The 20,082-nt window shown below is 37.1% G+C and overlaps 1 protein-coding gene and 1 long non-coding RNA gene across 4 annotated transcripts in view; one reads left to right on the forward strand and one right to left on the reverse strand.

Moving 5' to 3' along the window:
- mettl15 (methyltransferase 15, mitochondrial 12S rRNA N4-cytidine) overlaps positions 1–20,082 on the forward strand; it is a 64,633-nt gene that overhangs the window by 14,970 nt on the left and 29,581 nt on the right. The window contains exons 1-2 of one of the 3 annotated variants that reach the window (XM_028573083.1): positions 12,151–12,326; positions 12,430–12,666. The exons of the other annotated variants lie outside the window; for them this stretch is intronic. The gene's annotated coding sequence lies outside the window, so the exon portion shown is untranslated. Of the gene's footprint in view, positions 1–12,150; positions 12,327–12,429; positions 12,667–20,082 lie in introns of those variants that run through there. 3 annotated transcript variants of the gene reach the window in all.
- LOC114552369 (uncharacterized) lies at positions 15,890–18,664 on the reverse strand. The gene is made up of 6 exons (XR_003692167.1): positions 18,589–18,664; positions 18,001–18,047; positions 17,748–17,852; positions 17,421–17,588; positions 17,091–17,186; positions 15,890–16,738 (listed from the first exon to the last, which is right to left on the reverse strand). It is a non-coding gene; the product is annotated as an uncharacterized LOC114552369 (long non-coding RNA).

Consider the following 20,082-nt stretch of genomic DNA (forward strand, 5'->3'; position numbering starts at 1 on the left):
AACAACGACGCATTTGTAGGAATGTCAAAATAACAGCATAAGATGTCAGACAACCAGATTGAAAACAAGAAGTTTCTATTTTCAGTTGTGACAGGCCTTTTAAAAAAAGACAGCATTGGTAGTTCAGACTGCTTAAAACGCCCTATGTTTACATTTAGTTCCAAGGCTAGAGGTAGTGTGATGTACAGGGCAGCAAAATGTCATAGGGAGGAGTGGCAATGTACAGCGTTTCCTTTAACAGTTGAAACCAGGGTTTGCATCTCCTCTCCTACCCACACTCAATGTTGGTTTCTTTTAACTGTGAAGGGGATCTTTCTCTAACCTTATTCTAGTTGTCATAGTTGCCCTAACTTCACCATGCCTTTGCCTTTATATTTTCTATTGAGCAGTGGTGGAATGTAACTAAGTACATTTACTCAAGTACAAATTTGAGGTACTTGTGCTTTACTTGAATGTTTTCTTTCCTGCCACTTTATATTTCTTCTCCACTCCAGTCAGAGGAAAATATTGTACTTTTTACTCTACACTACATTAATCGGACAGCTTTAGTTACTAGTTACTTTACAAATTAAAGCTTTTGCACACAAAACACATGTAGTAAAATACAATGTTTTATTATAAATTAAACTACCCAACAATATATAGGCCTACAAGTACAGCTGAAATGATTAGCCGATTAAACACTCTTGATTGACAGAACTGTTTTGATTGTTTCCATTTTTTAAGATGTGAGGATTTTTCCGTATTTAGAGCATTTTACTTGTAATACTTTAAGTACATTTTCCTGATGATACTTAAATACTTTTACTTAAGTAACATTTTCAATGCAGGACTTTTACACAGTGTGGTATTGTGCTATAGTGCTATTGAGGCTTGTAGCACACTTGATTGTTTGTTTCATACAGACAGGGTAAGAAGAAGTCAAGGGACAATAGCAGGCGTGTGCCCATCTGGGGAGCAAATGTGATAGTCTTTTCTGAATAGTGCATAATGCATGTGCATCTCAACGTTGGGAAATGGGACAGTGGTGTGTCCCAGTGCGCATCTGTCTGCAATAACGCACATCAAGACTCCTCCAATGATCGTGTGTTGTCTTTAAGACGAGAGTGCTTTTCTGCACTTCCCCTTATTTTTGTTCAATTGCATAGTGTGAGAAGCTTCCTGGTCAGCACCAGAACAGCATCAAGCGTAATATATTTGTTATTTGTGGGAGCGTAATAGTCTTCTAAAACATCCTATCCAGACAAGTTTTAACACATATAAAAATATTCTGAATAATATTTTGTCTGCTAGGATCTTTACACAAAAAAGTTCAATTGCTTAAAATTTCTCTAAAAAAAAAAACAATCTATCAATATGAAAATGTTTTTTGTTTAAAACATTTAACTGCTGGTCACAAGACTTATACTTAACTGTAAACTCCATTCTCAGTGTTGTGTCTGAGTTTGTTAAAGAGGATGTCAAGTAAAATGCAGAAATATAGTCCTCTTAGATATTTACATACAGTACCAGCTCAGTTGTGACAAATGTGATTTGACTAAAGTAATGAGGAGGATTTCACACACCGTAACCCTCTTGCCCTTATTTTCAACCCCAGACTAACCTGCTAGACTGTGGGAAACATTAATTTGATTTTCATAAACGACTGTCTCCCACAGCTACATAGCACAGAAGTGAGGCTGTAGTCTGTGCTGATGTAAAGATGTGTGTATCCTGGAGCCACGGTGCTCAGTATACAGAAGAATTGGTTTTATGGATTAAGTAGTTGTAATTTTTCACATTTTAGGTTTTAAATCCTGTCAGTTTAAGCCAGACATAAAACATGTCAAAAATGTATCTTACTTTCTATGTTTTAGCCAACTCAGTAACTCCCTGATTTATGTCAGTGTTATAATACACATCAACATTAAACACTGACATTGTTATAACTATACACATATTTATTTCTAGGATTTCTTTTTAACAGTCACTGGATGTTTTAGTTGTAATGCACCTGCAAATTTGACTCCTGATGTTACTAGTAATTTGCTTTCTAAAGTGTGCATTCAGCAGTATAAATGTATCTCAATAAATCTCCAACCTGGAAGACAAAAACAGACAGTTTGGCAAGGGGGTGGGGTGTGGAGGAGGGGGGGGGGGGGTGGAGAGTGATGACTCATGCACAGAGTAGAGGTCCCTCCCTTTCCATTTTCTTTCAGTGTCCAATCAGTTCTTTTCTATTGGTCACTCATTGCCTCCAAATCAGATCCCCACATTGCTTTACTACCCTCTGTAAAAATCACTTTATTTGCAAAGGTTTAGAACTTACAAGGTAAATAAAAATGCCACATTCAGATCACTTTGACACACAAATCGATGCTTGATAATATGATTACCTTTTACATGATGTTTTGGTTCAGACCAGGCAGGGTCATGCAGTGGCCCCAAATTCAACTGAAACACGCATGAACACATTTTCTAAAACTCCAGAATAGATTTTAAAGCTGCTACTTTATCCACATTGAACTATGTTTTAATTTTAACAGAAAAACGTCTCTATGAAGCTAGATGAATTCATAATTTTTATTAAATGCAATTACTTTAAGATTACTTTTTCAGAATGCAAGCAGCCTATAAAATGGCAGAAAGACTAATCGTTGCCTTGGATTGCCCACGTACAGTGAATATTGACTTATTGGCTCATAGTTTCACGACACAAGACACAAGTGCCTACTATCACTGTTTCTCCAGGGATCTCCTCAGCACCACTGTGGTGTAAGAGCCAGTCTCAGGACTCCTTGAAGTGGCGGATGCTTGACATGGGATATATGAGCTTTATGTAGAGGAGGACAGGGACCGGGGTTTTCCTCTTTGCAGGCAGATTTATTGAAAAATATAACAAATGTAACCATAGAACAAAGGCAGAGCTGGCAAGAATTATCTGAAAGTTGTGTTGAGAAAAAAAAAGAGTACATAAAGGAGAAGAAGGAAAAGGTAGAAAATGTGAGGATGTCGTGGTGTTTGACTTGAGGTGGGTAGAGTGCGGGGAGGTTACATTACAATATTACAGCCTACATGGAGCTTTAAAACTACTCACTTTAAGCTAATAATCCATAAAGTTTAGGCTCCAAAAAGATAAAGTATTCTAATGTCTTATGGTAAAAGAGCAAGATCGTTATCACTAAACAGCATTCATTTTTTTGGCTAATACAGTGCACATTTGGTGTTTTGCGATACTAAGCATAGGTAGATCTTCCAGATTAAAATTGGCATGGTTGTTGTCAACGACGATGACATCAATTCAGATTTTTTAAATGCGAGATCACTCCAATATTGAGCAACACATTATGTAAAGGAAGGTGCTAGGTAGTGACTGGTGTTTTTGATGGCACTGATAACATCTAGGAAGAACTCCAGGGGCTTGGATAACGTTGCACAGTCTATCTTCATGTCCACCTTCAAGCTACACAATCTAGGTCTTAGGTTTAAGTTAAAGCAATAGTTTTTAATGCAATCATTCCAGGAAGACAAATAACCACCCAACCATCCATTAAATTAGGAGTCATTAGGGCTTCTGGTCTGGCATCCTACTTCAGTGATTGTGACCCTAAATAGTGATAAAGTTATTCGTAATCAGGGCTCTACACTCTTGACCGATTCCACTAACATTTCAGTTGGTAACACCCGCGGGTAATTAGGGACAGATGTGGTTAACCATCAAATCTGCCAACATGTTTTCTAGGCTTGCAACTCAAATGTAGTACTGAATAGTATTATTGAATTGCAATAGGTTGTCCAGGTATACCTAATAAAGTGGCCACTGAGTATATTCATAGCAAAAACATATAAGCAGTAGTATTTAGGGAAGTACCAATCTGATACTGATATCGACCCAATACTAACTCAAATAGCTGGATTGTGCATCTGTGACAATAGGGCCAATCTATGTTAACGTCTCGTTTTATACTGGAATTTTAATTCTTGTTTATGTTTCGACCAATATCTTGCTGCATTGAAAAGGTCCAGTGGTGGAAAAGTATTCAGATCCTTAAGTTAAAGTACTAATACCACACTGTGAAACTACTCTGTTACAAGTCCTGCATTGAAAATGTTACTTAAGTAAAAGTATGTTAGTATCATCAGGAAAATATTACGAGTAAAAGTACTCAATGCAGAAAAATCCTCACATCAACTGTGTTTTAATGGTCTAATCATTTCAGTTGTACTTGTATGCCCCTTAATTTATTGGGTAGTTTAGTTTATAATAAAACGTATTTATAAACTACATGTGTTTTGTGTGCAAAAGTCTTAATTTGTAAAGTAACTAAAGCTGTCCGATTAATGTAGTGGAGTAAAAAGTACAATATTTTCCTCTGGAGTACAAGTAGAAAGTGGCAGGAAAGAAAAGACTCAAGTAAAGTTCAAGTACCTCAAATTTGTACTTAAGTAAAGTACTTGAGTAAATGTACTGAAAAAACTGAAAAGCTCCCTTTTGAATTGTAATTCCTGTTAATTTTGAAGATTTTAATAATAACAAATAATAAATTATAATTGTTAATAAATTACACGTTAGTTTCAGTCAAATGCATATTGATGTATTTATTAGTTACATTTTGTTTTACAAAGTTAGGAAAGCAATGTTTAAGTCAAGCCTGATGTTACCTTACACATAAAAGAATGATCCCAGTCACTTCCACACAGTGAGGCATAGAGCTTCTTAATAAACCCTGGTATTGGATCGATATCAGGACTGCAAAAGTCAGATCAGTGCATCCCTAGTAGTATCAGCAGTTTTGTAAAATTTGTTCTATTTGTGTTTCTGTATTGTTTTGGAATGGGCATTTAAGATTGAGTTCGCCCACAACATGACAACACGTATCTCCTCCTCTAGTGGCATTTAGTTTGATGTTGATGTGTTAAGTGTACTTGACAGGTTTCTCTGAGATTTATGCTGTCACCCCATACAGTGAAGGTGAGTTATTTCTGTCGTGGTGCTCATTCCCACATACAGCAAAAACTGTTTTTCCTCGCCAGATTACCTAACCTAAGGGACAATGTTGAGTATCCTCTGACAGCTCCCACATCCCTTGCTGTCCCAGGATCAGCACCTTGGACAGTGATCATGGCACACTTAGGTACCAAATGTTGAAAATAATCCACCTGAGCGGAAAGCAGTAGGATCCAATGATATAGTCTCAAACCTTCACCACAGCTGATCATCATATTATTTTTAGATTAATTAAGTTTTCAGTTCACTGAAGTCTGGTTGTCATCCAGGAGCCTCCAGACAGATACAGTCTCATTAACCAGAGCCCCTGTTCGTGCCCCTATTGGAAAAATAAAAGCACAGGAGAAAAAAGTGGGTCAACAGATCTTAAAAAAATTCACATAGCTCTTACAGTTTCATATCGGCTCCCTGTGAGAGCTAGCTTTGCTTGCATACCATTACAAAATATTTTTTACTTAAGAAATTCACATTTGCAGGATGTTTAAAAGAGTTCTTTCTTGCCTTTGTTCAAGTATCCTCCCGCTATTTTGTCAAATGAAATTCATTTCATGACAGTTTTAATCCCTTAGTTATTTTCCCTCATCGCAGTGACCAGTAAATCAGCCGCAAACTCATGTAGTGCAGGAATAAAATAACAGACATTTTGTGTTTGTTAAAGTCAAGCCATAGGGTGGTCCATACATTTGCATTACAGTGCTGTCTGACAGATTGTGAGCTAGTATAGTTGTCTTGTTGAAGTATCTTCATATCTGTGTTTATTTCTTGGATTTGTATCACATATAAACTTTTCATTTTTTCTGGAGGCCCCCATTATTATAATAAATGGGGATTTCCTGTTTCTTGCAATTTATAATAATGGATAAATAAACTAAGGACCAGCTTGGGTGGGTGGGTTTGTCTTTACTTGTCTAAACAGGACAATGTATTGTGTATTATGGTTACATAGTGTATTGTTCTGGTGTTTACTATTTCACTGTGTCTGTGAAGTCCTTTTTCTTATAACCAAGTAGGACGTGTAATAAAGCAGTGTAACTGACTGTTGACATATTTCACATCACAGAGTTTCTTTTTGCAGCTTACGTAAACCATAAACGATATTTCAAACAAATGTCATATACACTATTGATTTCCCTGATTCTCCACAAAGCTGCTTTATGTCCATGGAGCTATGCACCTTTAGGAATCTTTCCTGAATTTAAAGCAAGGTGACCCCAGAAGGAACATAAAGACACTTAACCATGCCTATGTGTTTCATAACAGCCCAGATTGTGCCTGAAATTTGCTATATATGGTGTTGGGTGAGACTGTGACAAACAGACTGGCCAGCTTCCTGAAATTGTTTAGATAGTTTTCCCATATGTCTTCTGCCTTGTGCTACACTGAGAGCACGCACTTCTGTAGACCAATAGCCTATATCATGTTGAAGCCAATCCAAAAAAGGGATGTCTCCAGTAAAAAGACAAAACACTGAATACTAGACTCAAGAGTGCTTAGTTAGTATTGTGACTTTGTCAACAGTTTCCCCCTTAAAAGAAAGCTATTGAAGAAACTCCAACATTTAGAAGCTGAATATATTTTTCTCAGAAGTTATGTACATCAAAACGTTAATATCCATGGCTGCCATTGAAAACTGCACAGTCCCATCTTTTCTGTGTCTCTGTGGATATGGCTGTGCAGTATATGATACACATTTACTGCCAGTCTCTGTTTATGTCTATGGCTCTTCGGTCGCTCTCTTTCCCAGTGAAACACCTTCCTCAGGGGAAGATTATTGACTTGCAGTTGCAGCTTGCTGTTGCTTCCTTTAGAAAATCATGTCACCAGCGTTTAATGAACAATTAAATCAAGATTGGCACTGATTAATCAAAGATTAAATGGTGATGTGATAATTGAAAAATCATGGTGGTCTCAAATGGGATTTTTTTTTATTGCTTTTAACGGTGGCATTTAATTCTAAGTGGAATACTTTAGTTGGCAGGACAAAACAAGCAATTGAAGACATCCCTTTGGGTCGGGTATCATCTTGGGAGCATGAATCGTTAAATTAATCATTAGTTGCAACTCTAGTTAAGTGTGAATTTCTCAGAAATGTGTTTTAAAATGTCAGTAGGATTTACATTGTAACCCTGTATGTAGTTTCATGCCTTCATTAGATTTTGTTTGATCTCCAGCAGTGTTCACCTTGATCAGCCTTGCAATAACTGTGCGTACATGTTGGTAGGTGTGGGAGCATTTCCAGCAAAACAAACAGTGTGACACAGCCTGCTTGTTTAAAAAATTTAAACAGAAACAGTGCAGTGACTGACACTGACAAACAACATTCGTAAAAATAGCAATGATTTGTCTAATCTCATAAAAAAAAAAATACAATAGGCTTGAATGTTGTGCATTTTGACACAGGCCAATGGCTGTAGCTAACTGACCAAAGGAGCAGCACAGTGCCATCTGAAAAAAAGGGGCTCAACTGGGACAAAAACAAAAGACAAAAAAGTACAATATATAATGTCATTAACATAACCCATTCCCTACTATGTAAAAACAATGTTGCTACCAACGTTAGTGTGCATAGCATGAGTGTTGTTTTGTTCACCCCGTGTGAGCGATGAGTTTGCTACATTCCGCAAGCTCTCTTAGCTCTTTCAGTCTAATAACTACATAATTAGACAAATCTGTTAAATGCCACAACCATATAAACAGAAGCAGGGCCCCATTTCAGACAATGGGTTTTGTGAAAACTTGCTAGCAGGTTTTCCTAACTAACCCTGAGTTTCTTGCCCCTGTCATGACCTGGCTCAAAGGTATGACAAAATGTGGAGAACACACGTTTGCTCAATTAAATAAAATGTATTTAAATACAAAGGTAAACATGCTATCAGTTTATCAGTAATGTGTGTCGTGTATGGATGTGTGTAGGTGTTGCAATGTTAGAAATCAAAAGTTACTCAACCCAAAGTCCAAACAAACCAAGCAACCTTGAGGAGGTAGAGAGGAAGAGTGACTGCCCAGGCACTCCTGTTTATGGACATGTGAGCAATCAGTTCATTCAGGTGTCAATCATCAGTCCTTATTAGCCAATCCCCAGATTCCAGCAACCAAAGGGACTTAATAGGTCTTGAGGCCTAGGAGCCATCACACCCCTTATAACCCAAAGTGTTATACTTATTTACCTCCCTATGTGTAAAAAAAACCAATATGCCTTTGTGTTAATGAAGTACAAATGCAGTACACTAGTAGAATTTGTCATGTTGTTCATCATGTTGTTGAAACAAGTAAAATCATCCACCTCACCCACCTTTAACTGATAGTCTAGCAGTTGTACTGTATTTAGAATTCTGTCTGTCTGTCATCTACTGCCTCATTTGGTCCATTTCTAGATCAGCTTTTACAATCTTTTTCTCTAAGTACACCTATAAGTGTTTCACAGGGAGCTATATGAGCTCAAAATTACATAGCATTTCAGAGTGCCAGGTCTTATACATTTCACTGTAAGTCATGGGCCAATGCTGAACATTTTAAAAAGCCAAGTTGGCCTGTAGAAGTGGATGGCCCCTCTTTCTCGTAGCCCCCACCCAGCATCTGTTGAAGAAATAAGGTGCAAGTTTTATCATGGTACAACATAAGTTACACTGTTATGTAAGGTCATCTAACAGTAGGGCCTTTCTTCCCTTGTGTCAGCTGACAATGTGTCTTTATCATTCTCCTGTGAGATTTTGTTATTGTGTTCTACTCTCTAATCCATTATGAACCATCTGTGGAGTCTTAAGAGTACTTATAGCTGCATGGTCTCTTATAGAAGGCTCCAGCAGACAGATTGCTCCATCTGTAACTGTAACAGAAGATGAAAATGATAAGTGCCCAACATAATTCAAATTTAGTTTTTACAACCTTGCAGGTCACATCACAATTTCCCAAATAAATAACTAAATTGGGTCCGCAGATGAGCTTCTTCCAGAGAAGCCTTCAGCAATAGTTCGGTCACTATTCTGACTGAGGACCATCTCTTCAGCCTCTGTGAGTGCTGGTGGTGGACCCCCTCCGTTTTTCAGGTTTCAGCCTTTTTTTTCTATTGGCTATAATGGAGGTCCAATTTGTCCATTAAGTACAGATTTGGAGACTTGCATGTATAACGGCATTTATTGTTACTTTCAAAGATAATATTAAATATGGGCAATTTGGGATGGCTGAAAAAGTTACTGTTTGCTTTAAAAATTCCACTGCTATGGGGTAGGCTAAATAACATCACAATTGCTTGAAATAAAATTATACCGGTTTCATGTATATGTTTATATTTCATCTTCAGTTTCTGCCAAGTGCGTTTTGTGCCTGTTGGGTTTGACCTGAATAAATATGAAGACACGCACATACACAAAATGTTGAATAAGTGGATTATTCGAGAGAACTTTAATTCTTTTTAAAATTAAATCTCACGCATTGACTTGGTCAGCAATTTTCTGCCGCGTTAGCTCACCTTTTTTTACTGCTGCAACTGTATTGTTCTTGAATTGTTCTTTTTCTTAGATATATGAACATATTCCGCATAAGCATTTATTAATATTTCTAACTCTATTGGGGAGAAGTAGGAGGTTTGACCTTTATTTTGTCCTGTTGCCATCATGTATCATGTTATCTGCATTCCATTGTTGAGGGCTTTCCATATGCTGGTGCACACACTTTACCCAGGGTTACTTAATTCACAGTTGTTTGACCTAATTCTTCTCACCTGTTCTGAAACCAGAAACTGGAGTTTGACAGATCAGAGTTAGTCAACCAAGAATTCAGGTTTGAACTCAGTTTGTTAAACCTGCTTTCTGAAATACCCCTCAGAATAGCCGTCAAATGTACCTTTCAGTCTCAGCCTGAATCGGCTACCTGGCCCGTCGGAAGTTTCTGCTCCCTGCTGTAGGTGTGTGCTTTGTGCCTTCTGTCACTCTTCTTTGTATATTTATTTTTTACTTTAATCAAATCATGTTCTCTCAACCATTTTAAAAGCAGCAGATTCTTAAGGGCCAGGAGTCCAGATGCAACAAGTGTGACGAATCAAAATCAAATTTCAAACACATAAATGAATAACACTACTAAACCCTACTTCAAAACAATTGAGGAAATGAATAAAAAAAAAAAACATTTATCTTTAACAACTCACTTTCGTTTTTGCTCAGCACAGTTAATCACATGTCACCTACAATACTCATGATAACATTCACCAAATCAGAACTTATTCTTTGGGGGACCATGAAAATCAACAACACATTCCATGGCAATAATCCATTCATTAGTATTTATAACACTTATACGTGGACCAATGTGTTGGACCAACAGGAGGACAGAGGTTTGGCTCGTAGACTATTACAGATATTGCGATCCTTGTAGCCACGTTTTGCATAGCTGTAAATAAAATCAAATTATATATCTTTCTTCACACCTTATCACACCTTGCCTATTTATCTCATATTTTCACTAGACATAAACAAACATTTTGTATGATCTAATTGTACACTCTCACAACTAAACAACCTCACCCCCTTACAGGAGGGAAGCACATCAGAGAGCCTTATAGTTGAATTTTTCTCATTATGTAGTTTTGACACAAAATCTCACACAAAAACTCTGTTTTTCGTTATTGGTGAAAAAAAAGCTTAAGGTCATACCACTGGATGATTTAATGATCCTTACGTGAGCTCTGACACAGTTCTGTAACAGCTGGGTCACTTCTTCCTTCACAAAATTCCCATAATTAATTTCTGTTTCTTATTAGCATACTCAGCAGGGGACACCTAAAAAAGTAATGCTAAAGTATTTTTTAAGTCTCTCGCATATGTACTGACAGACTATGAAAAAGTGGCCTTTCTTTATGGCTTCTAAGTGCCTCCGATAGGATTTGTTCATTCGTTTGACCTACAAACTTTAGATGGATGTTTTTTAGAAGCAAATGCAGGGTTTTTAACTGCTTCTAGATGTGTCTTGTCTTAACTAGCTCAAATACCTCCTCAAGTGCCTTTTATTTAAACCTGTGCCAAACGAGTGCAAACAGCACTGAATAGATGAGGATTGAAAGTATTTGTCGTAACTCTGCAGCATTCCACTGACAAAAGAGAGATTATCTTGGCATATCACTCGTTCACTTGCTCTCCCTTATTCTAAGACACAGGTAGTATGTGTAGTGCACTCTAAAGTGAGGTAGGTGCACGGACTGTAGGGGAGGCAAAAGGTTGCATGCATCTCAGACATCACTGCTCACCATCAACATAATCTCTTGACAGAGTAATTGCGGGAAGCTTTCATGCCTTTTGAGTTTGTCTGCTCTCACTGGCCATCTGTTTTGTGCACACCACCTCCACCTCCTACTAGACTAATATACACACTTATCACACTTGTTTAAATAAAGTAGAGAAGAAAAACGTATTCACGCCCTTTTTAAAGAGAAGTTGAAATCAGACAAATCAAAAAAGCTGTCATAAGGTAGTTCAAAAGTAATTTGATTATCTTGATATAGTTTGAGCATAGCAGCAATTTTAAGTGTGAGATTTAAGTCAAGAGCACAAAGGCAATGGCCAGATATCTAGGCACTTCACTACTCTTTGCAGTGGATAAAACCTTTTTAAGTACCATAATCATAACCTCCACCATCATTTCTTCATACCATGCTCTTATGCTAAAATTTGTGCACACTTGTATCTTGCCATGAACTTTGTGTGACAGAGAAAGAAATGCAAACCGGCTACCTCCACTCTTGCCATGGCAACGGACGCGACAAGAAAAGCGATCCTGTACCTGTGTATCTGTCTCCCTAATGGTCTGTGTGTTAGTGTAACAAGATCTGTAAAAACTCCCCTCAATGACATTTTAGATCCCCCACTGTAACTGACCTGGGCTGTGGAGTCACAAGTAGGATTTAGGTGAGTACTCAGCCTTTTCTCAGGTTCCTGTTCCCCTTTTCCTAATGAATTCAACCATAAGAAGACTTGAGATGAGGCCCCTTTTTCCACATGGCCAGGATATTATTTACTGTTGTATGAGCTGTATTATGTTTGCAGATTCTCATAAATGCAAAAATCTGACTTTCCCCACATCATATGTGTTTGTAAAATCTCTCAAAATAGATGCTCTTATCAGTGGTTTTGATTTAACGAAAGTCTATTATGTGTTTACCTTTTTATTTTTGGGAAGAAAAGCTCTCATTGAGAATTCTGTGGACTGACTGCAGAAGTGTCCTGCATTATAGCACCTTGCAGCTTCACCGTTGGACTGCATCACTCGGACCACTCCTAACTCTCCTATTCCCTCTGCTGGGAAAGGCAAATATTACACACCATAAACGGAGTACAAAACACAAACTACAGTAATTACTTATGTTATATTTATACTTTAAGTATCTCTGCATATTATTACTGAGCTGACCCGCAGTGATTTCTGGCTTAATTCCAATCTGCTGCTTTCTCTAGGAAGGCCTGGTCTAGGTGAGAGCCTCCCTGACACCTCACTGTATGAAATATCAATGTGAGTGACTCACTACCAAGTTTGGTGTCAATCATCATCGCAAATGCCAAACCCATTATCACCAAATCTTTTCAAGAAGTTGTTTTGTCCATCTGGTGGCAGAAGCAGCAGCCTCTTTGAAAAATAGGGAAGATTTTCACAACCGCTTTTAAGACTTTTGAAGAAGCTCGTTTTACCTCAGGGTGAGGTGAACTATTCTCAATTTACATCATAAATTACCTTGTAAACATCCAATTCACCATTTTTGGTTGCACACACTACATGTTTAGCTTAGTTTAGTTTATTTGGTGTATGTATGTGTGTGTGTGTGTGTGTGTGTGTGTGTGTGTGTGTGTGTGTGTATAAAAGAGGTAAAACTTGTATTAAACCTCATAAAGATGGTAAGTATCCATACTCATTGCAGCAGTCATACAAATGTGAATAAACTTATAATATTTTTAACCAACCACCTCTAAGAATATTGAGCATCAGTTGCTAGACTGTTTTATCAGGCTTTACCTTTGTTCTTTTGGCCACAGCTTCCGCAAGTTGTGACAAAACATTGTTGTGACAAGTGCTGCACCATCCAGTAGAGGACCAGTTTGTGCCCTGGTTGCTTGTGTCGACTGTTTCGATAAAAGCCAGCCTACTTTGCTGTTTGTGTTTTCGTCTTCCTTTTTTGTATTGAATAGCACAGCAGGCAAGTTCATTATGCGTGTGACTCATCCCACTAGCCCACACCCCCTCCCTATCTGCTGCTGTGCGCTGGAAAGAAGAGGGAACCACCATTGATCACTTCTTCCCTCACACATGCACGCACACACCCCACCTTCAACGTCACTATCGATCGACATGTTTAATGTTTTTGTGGGGAATAGCTGGCATTTCCTTTTCTGTCATTTTACATCTGTTCCCCACCAACTGCTGACATTATAATACATCACAGTGCAGGAATGTAAACAATAAAAAGTAAAGCAAAATCCAACCAATTATTCAAACAATCTCAGACGGTTCAGTCAGTGCAGGGCTGCGATTTTTTTTTGTAGCAGTGGCAGTCAGGAAATATGCCTGGACAGGAGATGTTTTCTGCTTTGCAAGTGTTAATCCATGGATACAGCTGAGTTCACATCTACCTGACTAACGGCAAAGCTGCTGTGGCAGAGTGGTTGGCAGGTTATTGAACATTTCCTTGATAAATTAATTTTCCCACTCCCTCCCTCCCTCTCATGATCTGATTAGTAAATGGTGTTCAAGAGTTAATACATGCTTGTAATACATTAACATGCATGCAAATACAAAAATATTCTGGAGTAGTTATTTACACATTTATAAAGATGTGACTTCATTAAAGGACAATTCCGGCGCAAAATGAACCTAGCGGTTAATAACATGTATACCGATCCAACCATTCTCTGGGATATGTTTTCATGCTAATCGAATGTGTCTCTAGCTTGAAACAAGATAGCGCAAACCGCTGATTAGCTTATGAAGCTAGTCGTCGGGGCAGAGGGTAAAGTAAAAAGAAATAGCTATTTCTACACCACTAACAAGGCTCAAAATAACGCCACACTTCAACGGTAGCATAATGAGGGTCCCTACATGTAAACCGAAGACCAGTCGAACAACTAACGCCTTGCAACCAGTAACCAGTAACTGGTCATGACTGTTTTCCCAAGTTGGTGCTTGCTTGTATAAGTGAACGCTACTGTCTTTATAATTATCTTTTTAATAAACTGTCTGTACACTTACATAGTTCTCAATGCTTTGGTTTACATGTAGGGACCCTCATTATGCTACCGCAGAAGTGTGGTGCTATTTTGAGCCTGGTTAGTCGTGTAGAAATAGCGATTTCTTTTTACTTTACCCTCTGCCCCGACGACTAGCTTATAAGCTAATCAGCAGTTTGCGCTATCTTGTTTTAAGCTACACTGTAAATTGCCTTGAAAAAAGTAAGTTCAATGAACTTAGTAATGTTAAATTAGTGCAACTTTATTATTCTGAGTAAACAATACTTAATAAACTTACATTTTCTAAGTGAACACAGCTTGTTTATTCTTAGTAATTACACTTAATTAGCTCATGGTTTTTAAGTTACTCAAGCTTGATTTTTCTGAGTAAGTAACACTCAATAAGCTTATACTTGTTAAGTGAAGACAACTTGTTTATTTTAAGTAAATTACACTTAATTAGCTCATAGTTTTTAAGTTAATGCAGCTTGCTCTTTCTGAGTAAATAATTAGCTCACATTTTTTAAGTGAGCACTACTTAATACTACTGGTTTGTTTTCTGGTTCAGTTTACAGACTGAAAATAACTATACAAGTAGCATATACATCTATTTAAAAAAATCTATCTAAAAGAATGAAATGAGAAGGTTGTTTTAGATGAATTACATAATTATTTTTAATTATCTGGCATTCACATAGAAAACCACCCTGCCATTTAACATATTTATAGTACGCTGTAAACCCGAATATGTTACCAGAACTCAAATTATTTTCAGTTATTATGACTTACAGTTTTGAGTTTTCAAACCACAGGAATAAGTTCACAGAACTTTAAAAAAATAAGTACACAACCACACCATGTGACTCAAAACTTAAAAAAAATTACATTAAGTTTAATAACTTAATATATCTAAAAGTCATGAATGTCTGCTTTTGAACAGTTAAATGTTAAAATGATATAGAAAAATAAATAAACATTTATAAATTAAAAAAATAATTTTAAAATATACTTAAAGAAACAGTATATTAAATAAATTTGAGAAATTTTTAAGAAGAAAAACTCGAAATTCTCTGATTCTATCCTTCCAAATGTGTTCCTGGTCACTTAAAAGGAACACGCTGACTTATTGGGACTTTGTCTTATTCACCGTATCCCCCAAAGATAGATAAGTGCGTGTCGTAACTCTGTCTGATGCACCCACCGCTTGCCTAGCTTAGAACATGTTGTGATTTGTATAGGCACAGCGTGTACAAATAACAAGGTCACATAAGATACAGACATTTTCTAACCGTATACATACTGGGAACTATATTTTCAGAAAGGGCGAAGCACTGCTACTTCTGCAGAGTGATTTGCACCTGAGAAGCCCTGTGGTGAGGAGCAGAGAGTTCACCTAGAGTCCTGCAAGCAAATCACTCCGCCCAAGTACCAGTGCTTTGCCTTCTGAGAATATAGTTCCCAGTATGCATACGGTTAGAAGATGGCTGTGTCTCATGTGACCTTGTTATTCGTACACGCTGTGACTATACAAATCACAACATGTAAATGCAAAATGTTGGCGTTATTTTGTCACTTATTAGGAGCTTCGATGGAGACAGTTACCTCCAGGATCTGTGCTAAGCTAGGCTAGCGGTGGGTGCGTCAGACAGAGTTACGACACGCACGGAGATGAGAAGGGTATGTATGTACTTATCTAACTCTGGGGGATACGGTGAATAAGTCCCAATAAGTAGGCATGTTTCTTTAAGGCCCTAGGAAATAAATATTTATCACAAATTTCTGATATTGACCAGACAACTAATCAGATAGTCAGGAAAATAATCGGAGTAATAAAAAATAATAATACCAAAATTAAATTATCGTTTGTTACAGCTATAAAAGAAAAAACACTGCTTTTGGCTTCCTGGGTAATTCCTGAGTAAGGCAACAGGGCAGCAATTTGGATGAAATTTCAAAAATTCTATAGAGTTTAAGAACATTTTCACTTAAAACTCTAAAATGTAAATGTTTTACATAACCAGTATCAAATGCACAGTGAAATGTGGGTCATCTTGCGCAGCCCACAATGGTTAAGAAAAACATTAAAACATACAAAACATTAGCGTTACTTTTGCATTATATTAATGAGAACAAAAGAATATTGTGTAGTTTGGGCCTATTGGCTGAACACCTGCAGTAGTGCAGTAATTTTTTTTTTGGCATTCTTCAGACAAAAGGAAATAACTTTGAACTAGCCTTTTATAATGCAGCCTTTTTTCAGATGAATTTGTACATCATTAGTTCATTCTTGAGGGTCTGCAACCTCTAGGATTTCTAGACCAAGTTAAATCTTTTAAGTGAATTCAAAAGTGTTGGTCAATGCTTTGGGATAGCTGAGCAGATTACCAGGAAGGCATTGCCAAGTCTGGGGAGGCTGACCACGGCATCACTTTCAATGACGACAGTGATTCTCACAGGGTGGTAGTGAACTGGACTTGTGTCATAGTCACTGATGAAAGTAATGAAGCCCATTTCAAACACCATCAAGCTCTGGCTCATTGGACTCATCCTGAATGAATGAAAAAAGAGATACTAATCTCAAACTAACACATGGAACAGAACAGATGACATAATTTGTCTTTCCTTAACCAAGTCCAATTGAAATCCAATACATCTTTTACAAAAGAGACCTGGGTCTCATTGTAAGAGTTGAAAAACATAAGATCCATTTTCTGCACATACAGTATGAATTAGCCAAATTACCAGAGAATCTAAGTGTTGACTGAAACCAAGGCCATTTACAAGAAAATGTTTTACTGAACATTGAATAAAATACCAATACAGTTCCTTTGTAGTTAGTATTTAGATGAACGGTTTAGATAATACACACTAGAATCTGTTAGTGACTTAAGGAGACTCACCGTGCAGGTTCTTAAAAATCCAGAGACGTCCTCGCGCAGATACACAGGAAGGGTGTGGAGAACAGTAGTGCGCTTGGTGTGGATGTCATGGATTTCCTATTCAGATAAAAACAGAATTGTATATACTTAAGAGTTTACAGAACAAAGCTGATTTTAAGCAGACCACTCAGAACATATGTCCACAAATAACCTGTTAACATCTTTAACGCAATCAGACAAATGGCAAACACAAAGTGGACTAATTGCAAAATTCACAAATCTCATTTGAATCATTGAACCTGTTCAATGTTCCACTGGTTCAAGCTATGAAATGTGTAAAAATCTATTTACCTGTTCATCGTGGATTTTTTAAATTTCAGCGAGAGCATCTGCTGTCTTCCCAGTTATTGGTGCCTTCTGTCTGAATAAGGTCATCATTAGAGGAAGATGGCGGTCAAGCTCAACATAGCACGTGTTGGGCAGGTTCTCATTTGTAATCCGCTGGAACTCTGCATACAACTACATAGAAATAACAGCCGGAGGAGAATACAGCAACAACACTTATTAAAAAAACAGTTCAATTTGAAGAATCTTGCACACATTTATAAAGCAAAAATATCGGCCAAATGAGTAAGAATCACAGTTTTCACTTTAAAAGAGAGAGCTGATCCATATTACCTCAGACTCTATTTTGAGAGCAGGCCAGAGGTCCATGAGGTCGTTCACTGGTGGGCAGGACATCACTATGGTCTGTCGGCGTAGGGGAAATATGGTCTCCATCATCTTCAAGTAGGAAAAACACTGATATGTGTATGTGGGAGTGCGTATGATTTAGGGTTACCACACTAAAACATTGTATGAGGAAAAAAAAACAATTTACGTTATTGGTATTTAGAGGGGGTGATAGAAGAATTCACATTCATTGCATTACCTGGTATCGTTACCACATCTCCAGTTATCTTCCTTAACTTCTTGAAACTGGAACAGCAAGATGCAAAGGCATATACTGATATGAAACTGAACAATTAAAAACATTCAAAGAGTTAACATTACTCTAACATTACTGTAAAGAAAAGCAGCCACACTTGAACCTTACTGCATGGTTAATCAACAATAATGCCATTTCTATAAACCAAAGCTTTACTGTGGTTTTTACTTTATTCATCTTTGTTATAAAAAGCAGCTCGCCTCCAGCAGGGTCGTTTGTTTTAAAACCGATGCAACACAAGTGGGCGGGCACGGGCAGTTGACTCGTTCATCCGTTGTACAATTCTTCAGTGAGTCTGGGAGTGCTAGGTCGCTAGTTGTGCTGCTGGAGTGTGTAACGTTAGTGGTCACGCTAAGTGGCTAGCTCTATAGTAGCTAACCTATATCTGACAAGTTGCCAATCCCAACAAGACTACTGTGATAAGCCAGTGAAGGGCGGAGGCTTGGAGAAGGTCTACGCTCTCTGAGACAAACACATAAGAACATGTATAAAAGAAGTAAAAGTGAAGGAATGTTAACATTCAAAACTTACAGTAAGTCCAGTTCTGCTCCGTAGGTAGTAACTTTCTGCAAGCCTACTGTCTGTTGCATCCCGCTTTGCTGCGTTGTTCAAACTTTTCTTCTTCTGTGTTTTTCCAAAGAGCGGTAAGGAATCAGTGTAGTATGCAAATTAGCGCCACCTTCTGTTCACGTTGAATCAGAGATTAACTTGCCATACAAATTATCCCTGCATCTGCTTAAATACAAATTAAAAAAATATGTAGGCTACATTAAACTGATGACAATAAAAAAGCAAAAAATAAATAAAATAAATACATTTTGTCCTCCACTAATGTCTAATGCATTTCAGACCATTTGCTAATTGCAATTTATTTATTATGATCGATTTTACTTATTTGTTGAAGCACTTTGAGATTTTATTGTATTTTAACATGTGCTATATACATTTTTTTTGTGAGTTTTTATTTTTTAAATCATCCCTATTTTAAACAATAGAAATACTATAAATATGTTAAATAACAGGGTGGTTTTCTATGCGAATGCCAGATAATTAAAAATAAAGAAATTATGTGATTCATCTAAAACAACCTTTTCATTTCATTCTTTTAGATAGATTTTTTTTAAATAGATGTATATGCTACTTGTATAATCATTTTCAGTCTGTAAACTGAACCAGAAAACAAGTCAGTAGTTTAAGTAGTGCTCACTTAAAAAATGTGAGCTAATTAAGTATTTACTTAGAAAAAGCAAGCTGCATTAGCTTCAAAACCATGAGCTAATTAAGTGTCATTTACTTAAAATAAACAAGTTGTCTTCACTTAACAAGTATAAGGTTATTGAGTGTTACTTACTCAGAATAAACAAGCTGTGTTCACTTAAAAAATGTAAGCATTGTTTACTCAGCTAAGCTGCACTAATTTACCATTACTAAGTTCATTGAACTTACTTTTTCAAGGCAATGAGTCTGCATACATTTTTTAAGTAAAGTCAACTTGTTAAAATTAACAGTGCAGGACTTTATCATTCTTAGTAGTTGTACTTAAGTTATGTTTTCAAGTTAACCAACTTGAAAAAATTAAGTTAGTAGAACTTTTTCTAAAACTTTGAGTATACACTACTTAATCTATTTGAGTACTTTGAACGTTTAGGTTTACAGTGTAGAGACACATTCGATTAGCATGAAAACATATCCCAGAGAACGGTCGACTCGGTACACATATGTTATTAACCCCTAGGTTCATTGCGCCGGAATTGTCCTTTTAATACAAAGTGCATGCTACACAGTGCAAGGTAAAGGTAGCCTTTGTTGATTTTCAACAAGATATTGCTTATACAGCTGAGAGCTCTAGTGATTGTCTTCTCATGCATCTTTCTTCGGCCAACCTAAAAGTTTCTTCAGCAGATATCAATTTTTACACTTGTTTTACAATAAATTAACACATTGTTTTCTAGAGTAACCAAATGGTTATAGTGCTCACTATTTCCTCAACAAGAAATTGTCACAAAATAACTGTGTTTAGGTTTT

This window comes from Perca flavescens, chromosome 1 (assembly GCF_004354835.1).
Source record: "Perca flavescens isolate YP-PL-M2 chromosome 1, PFLA_1.0, whole genome shotgun sequence".
NCBI lineage: Eukaryota > Metazoa > Chordata > Actinopteri > Perciformes > Percidae > Perca > Perca flavescens.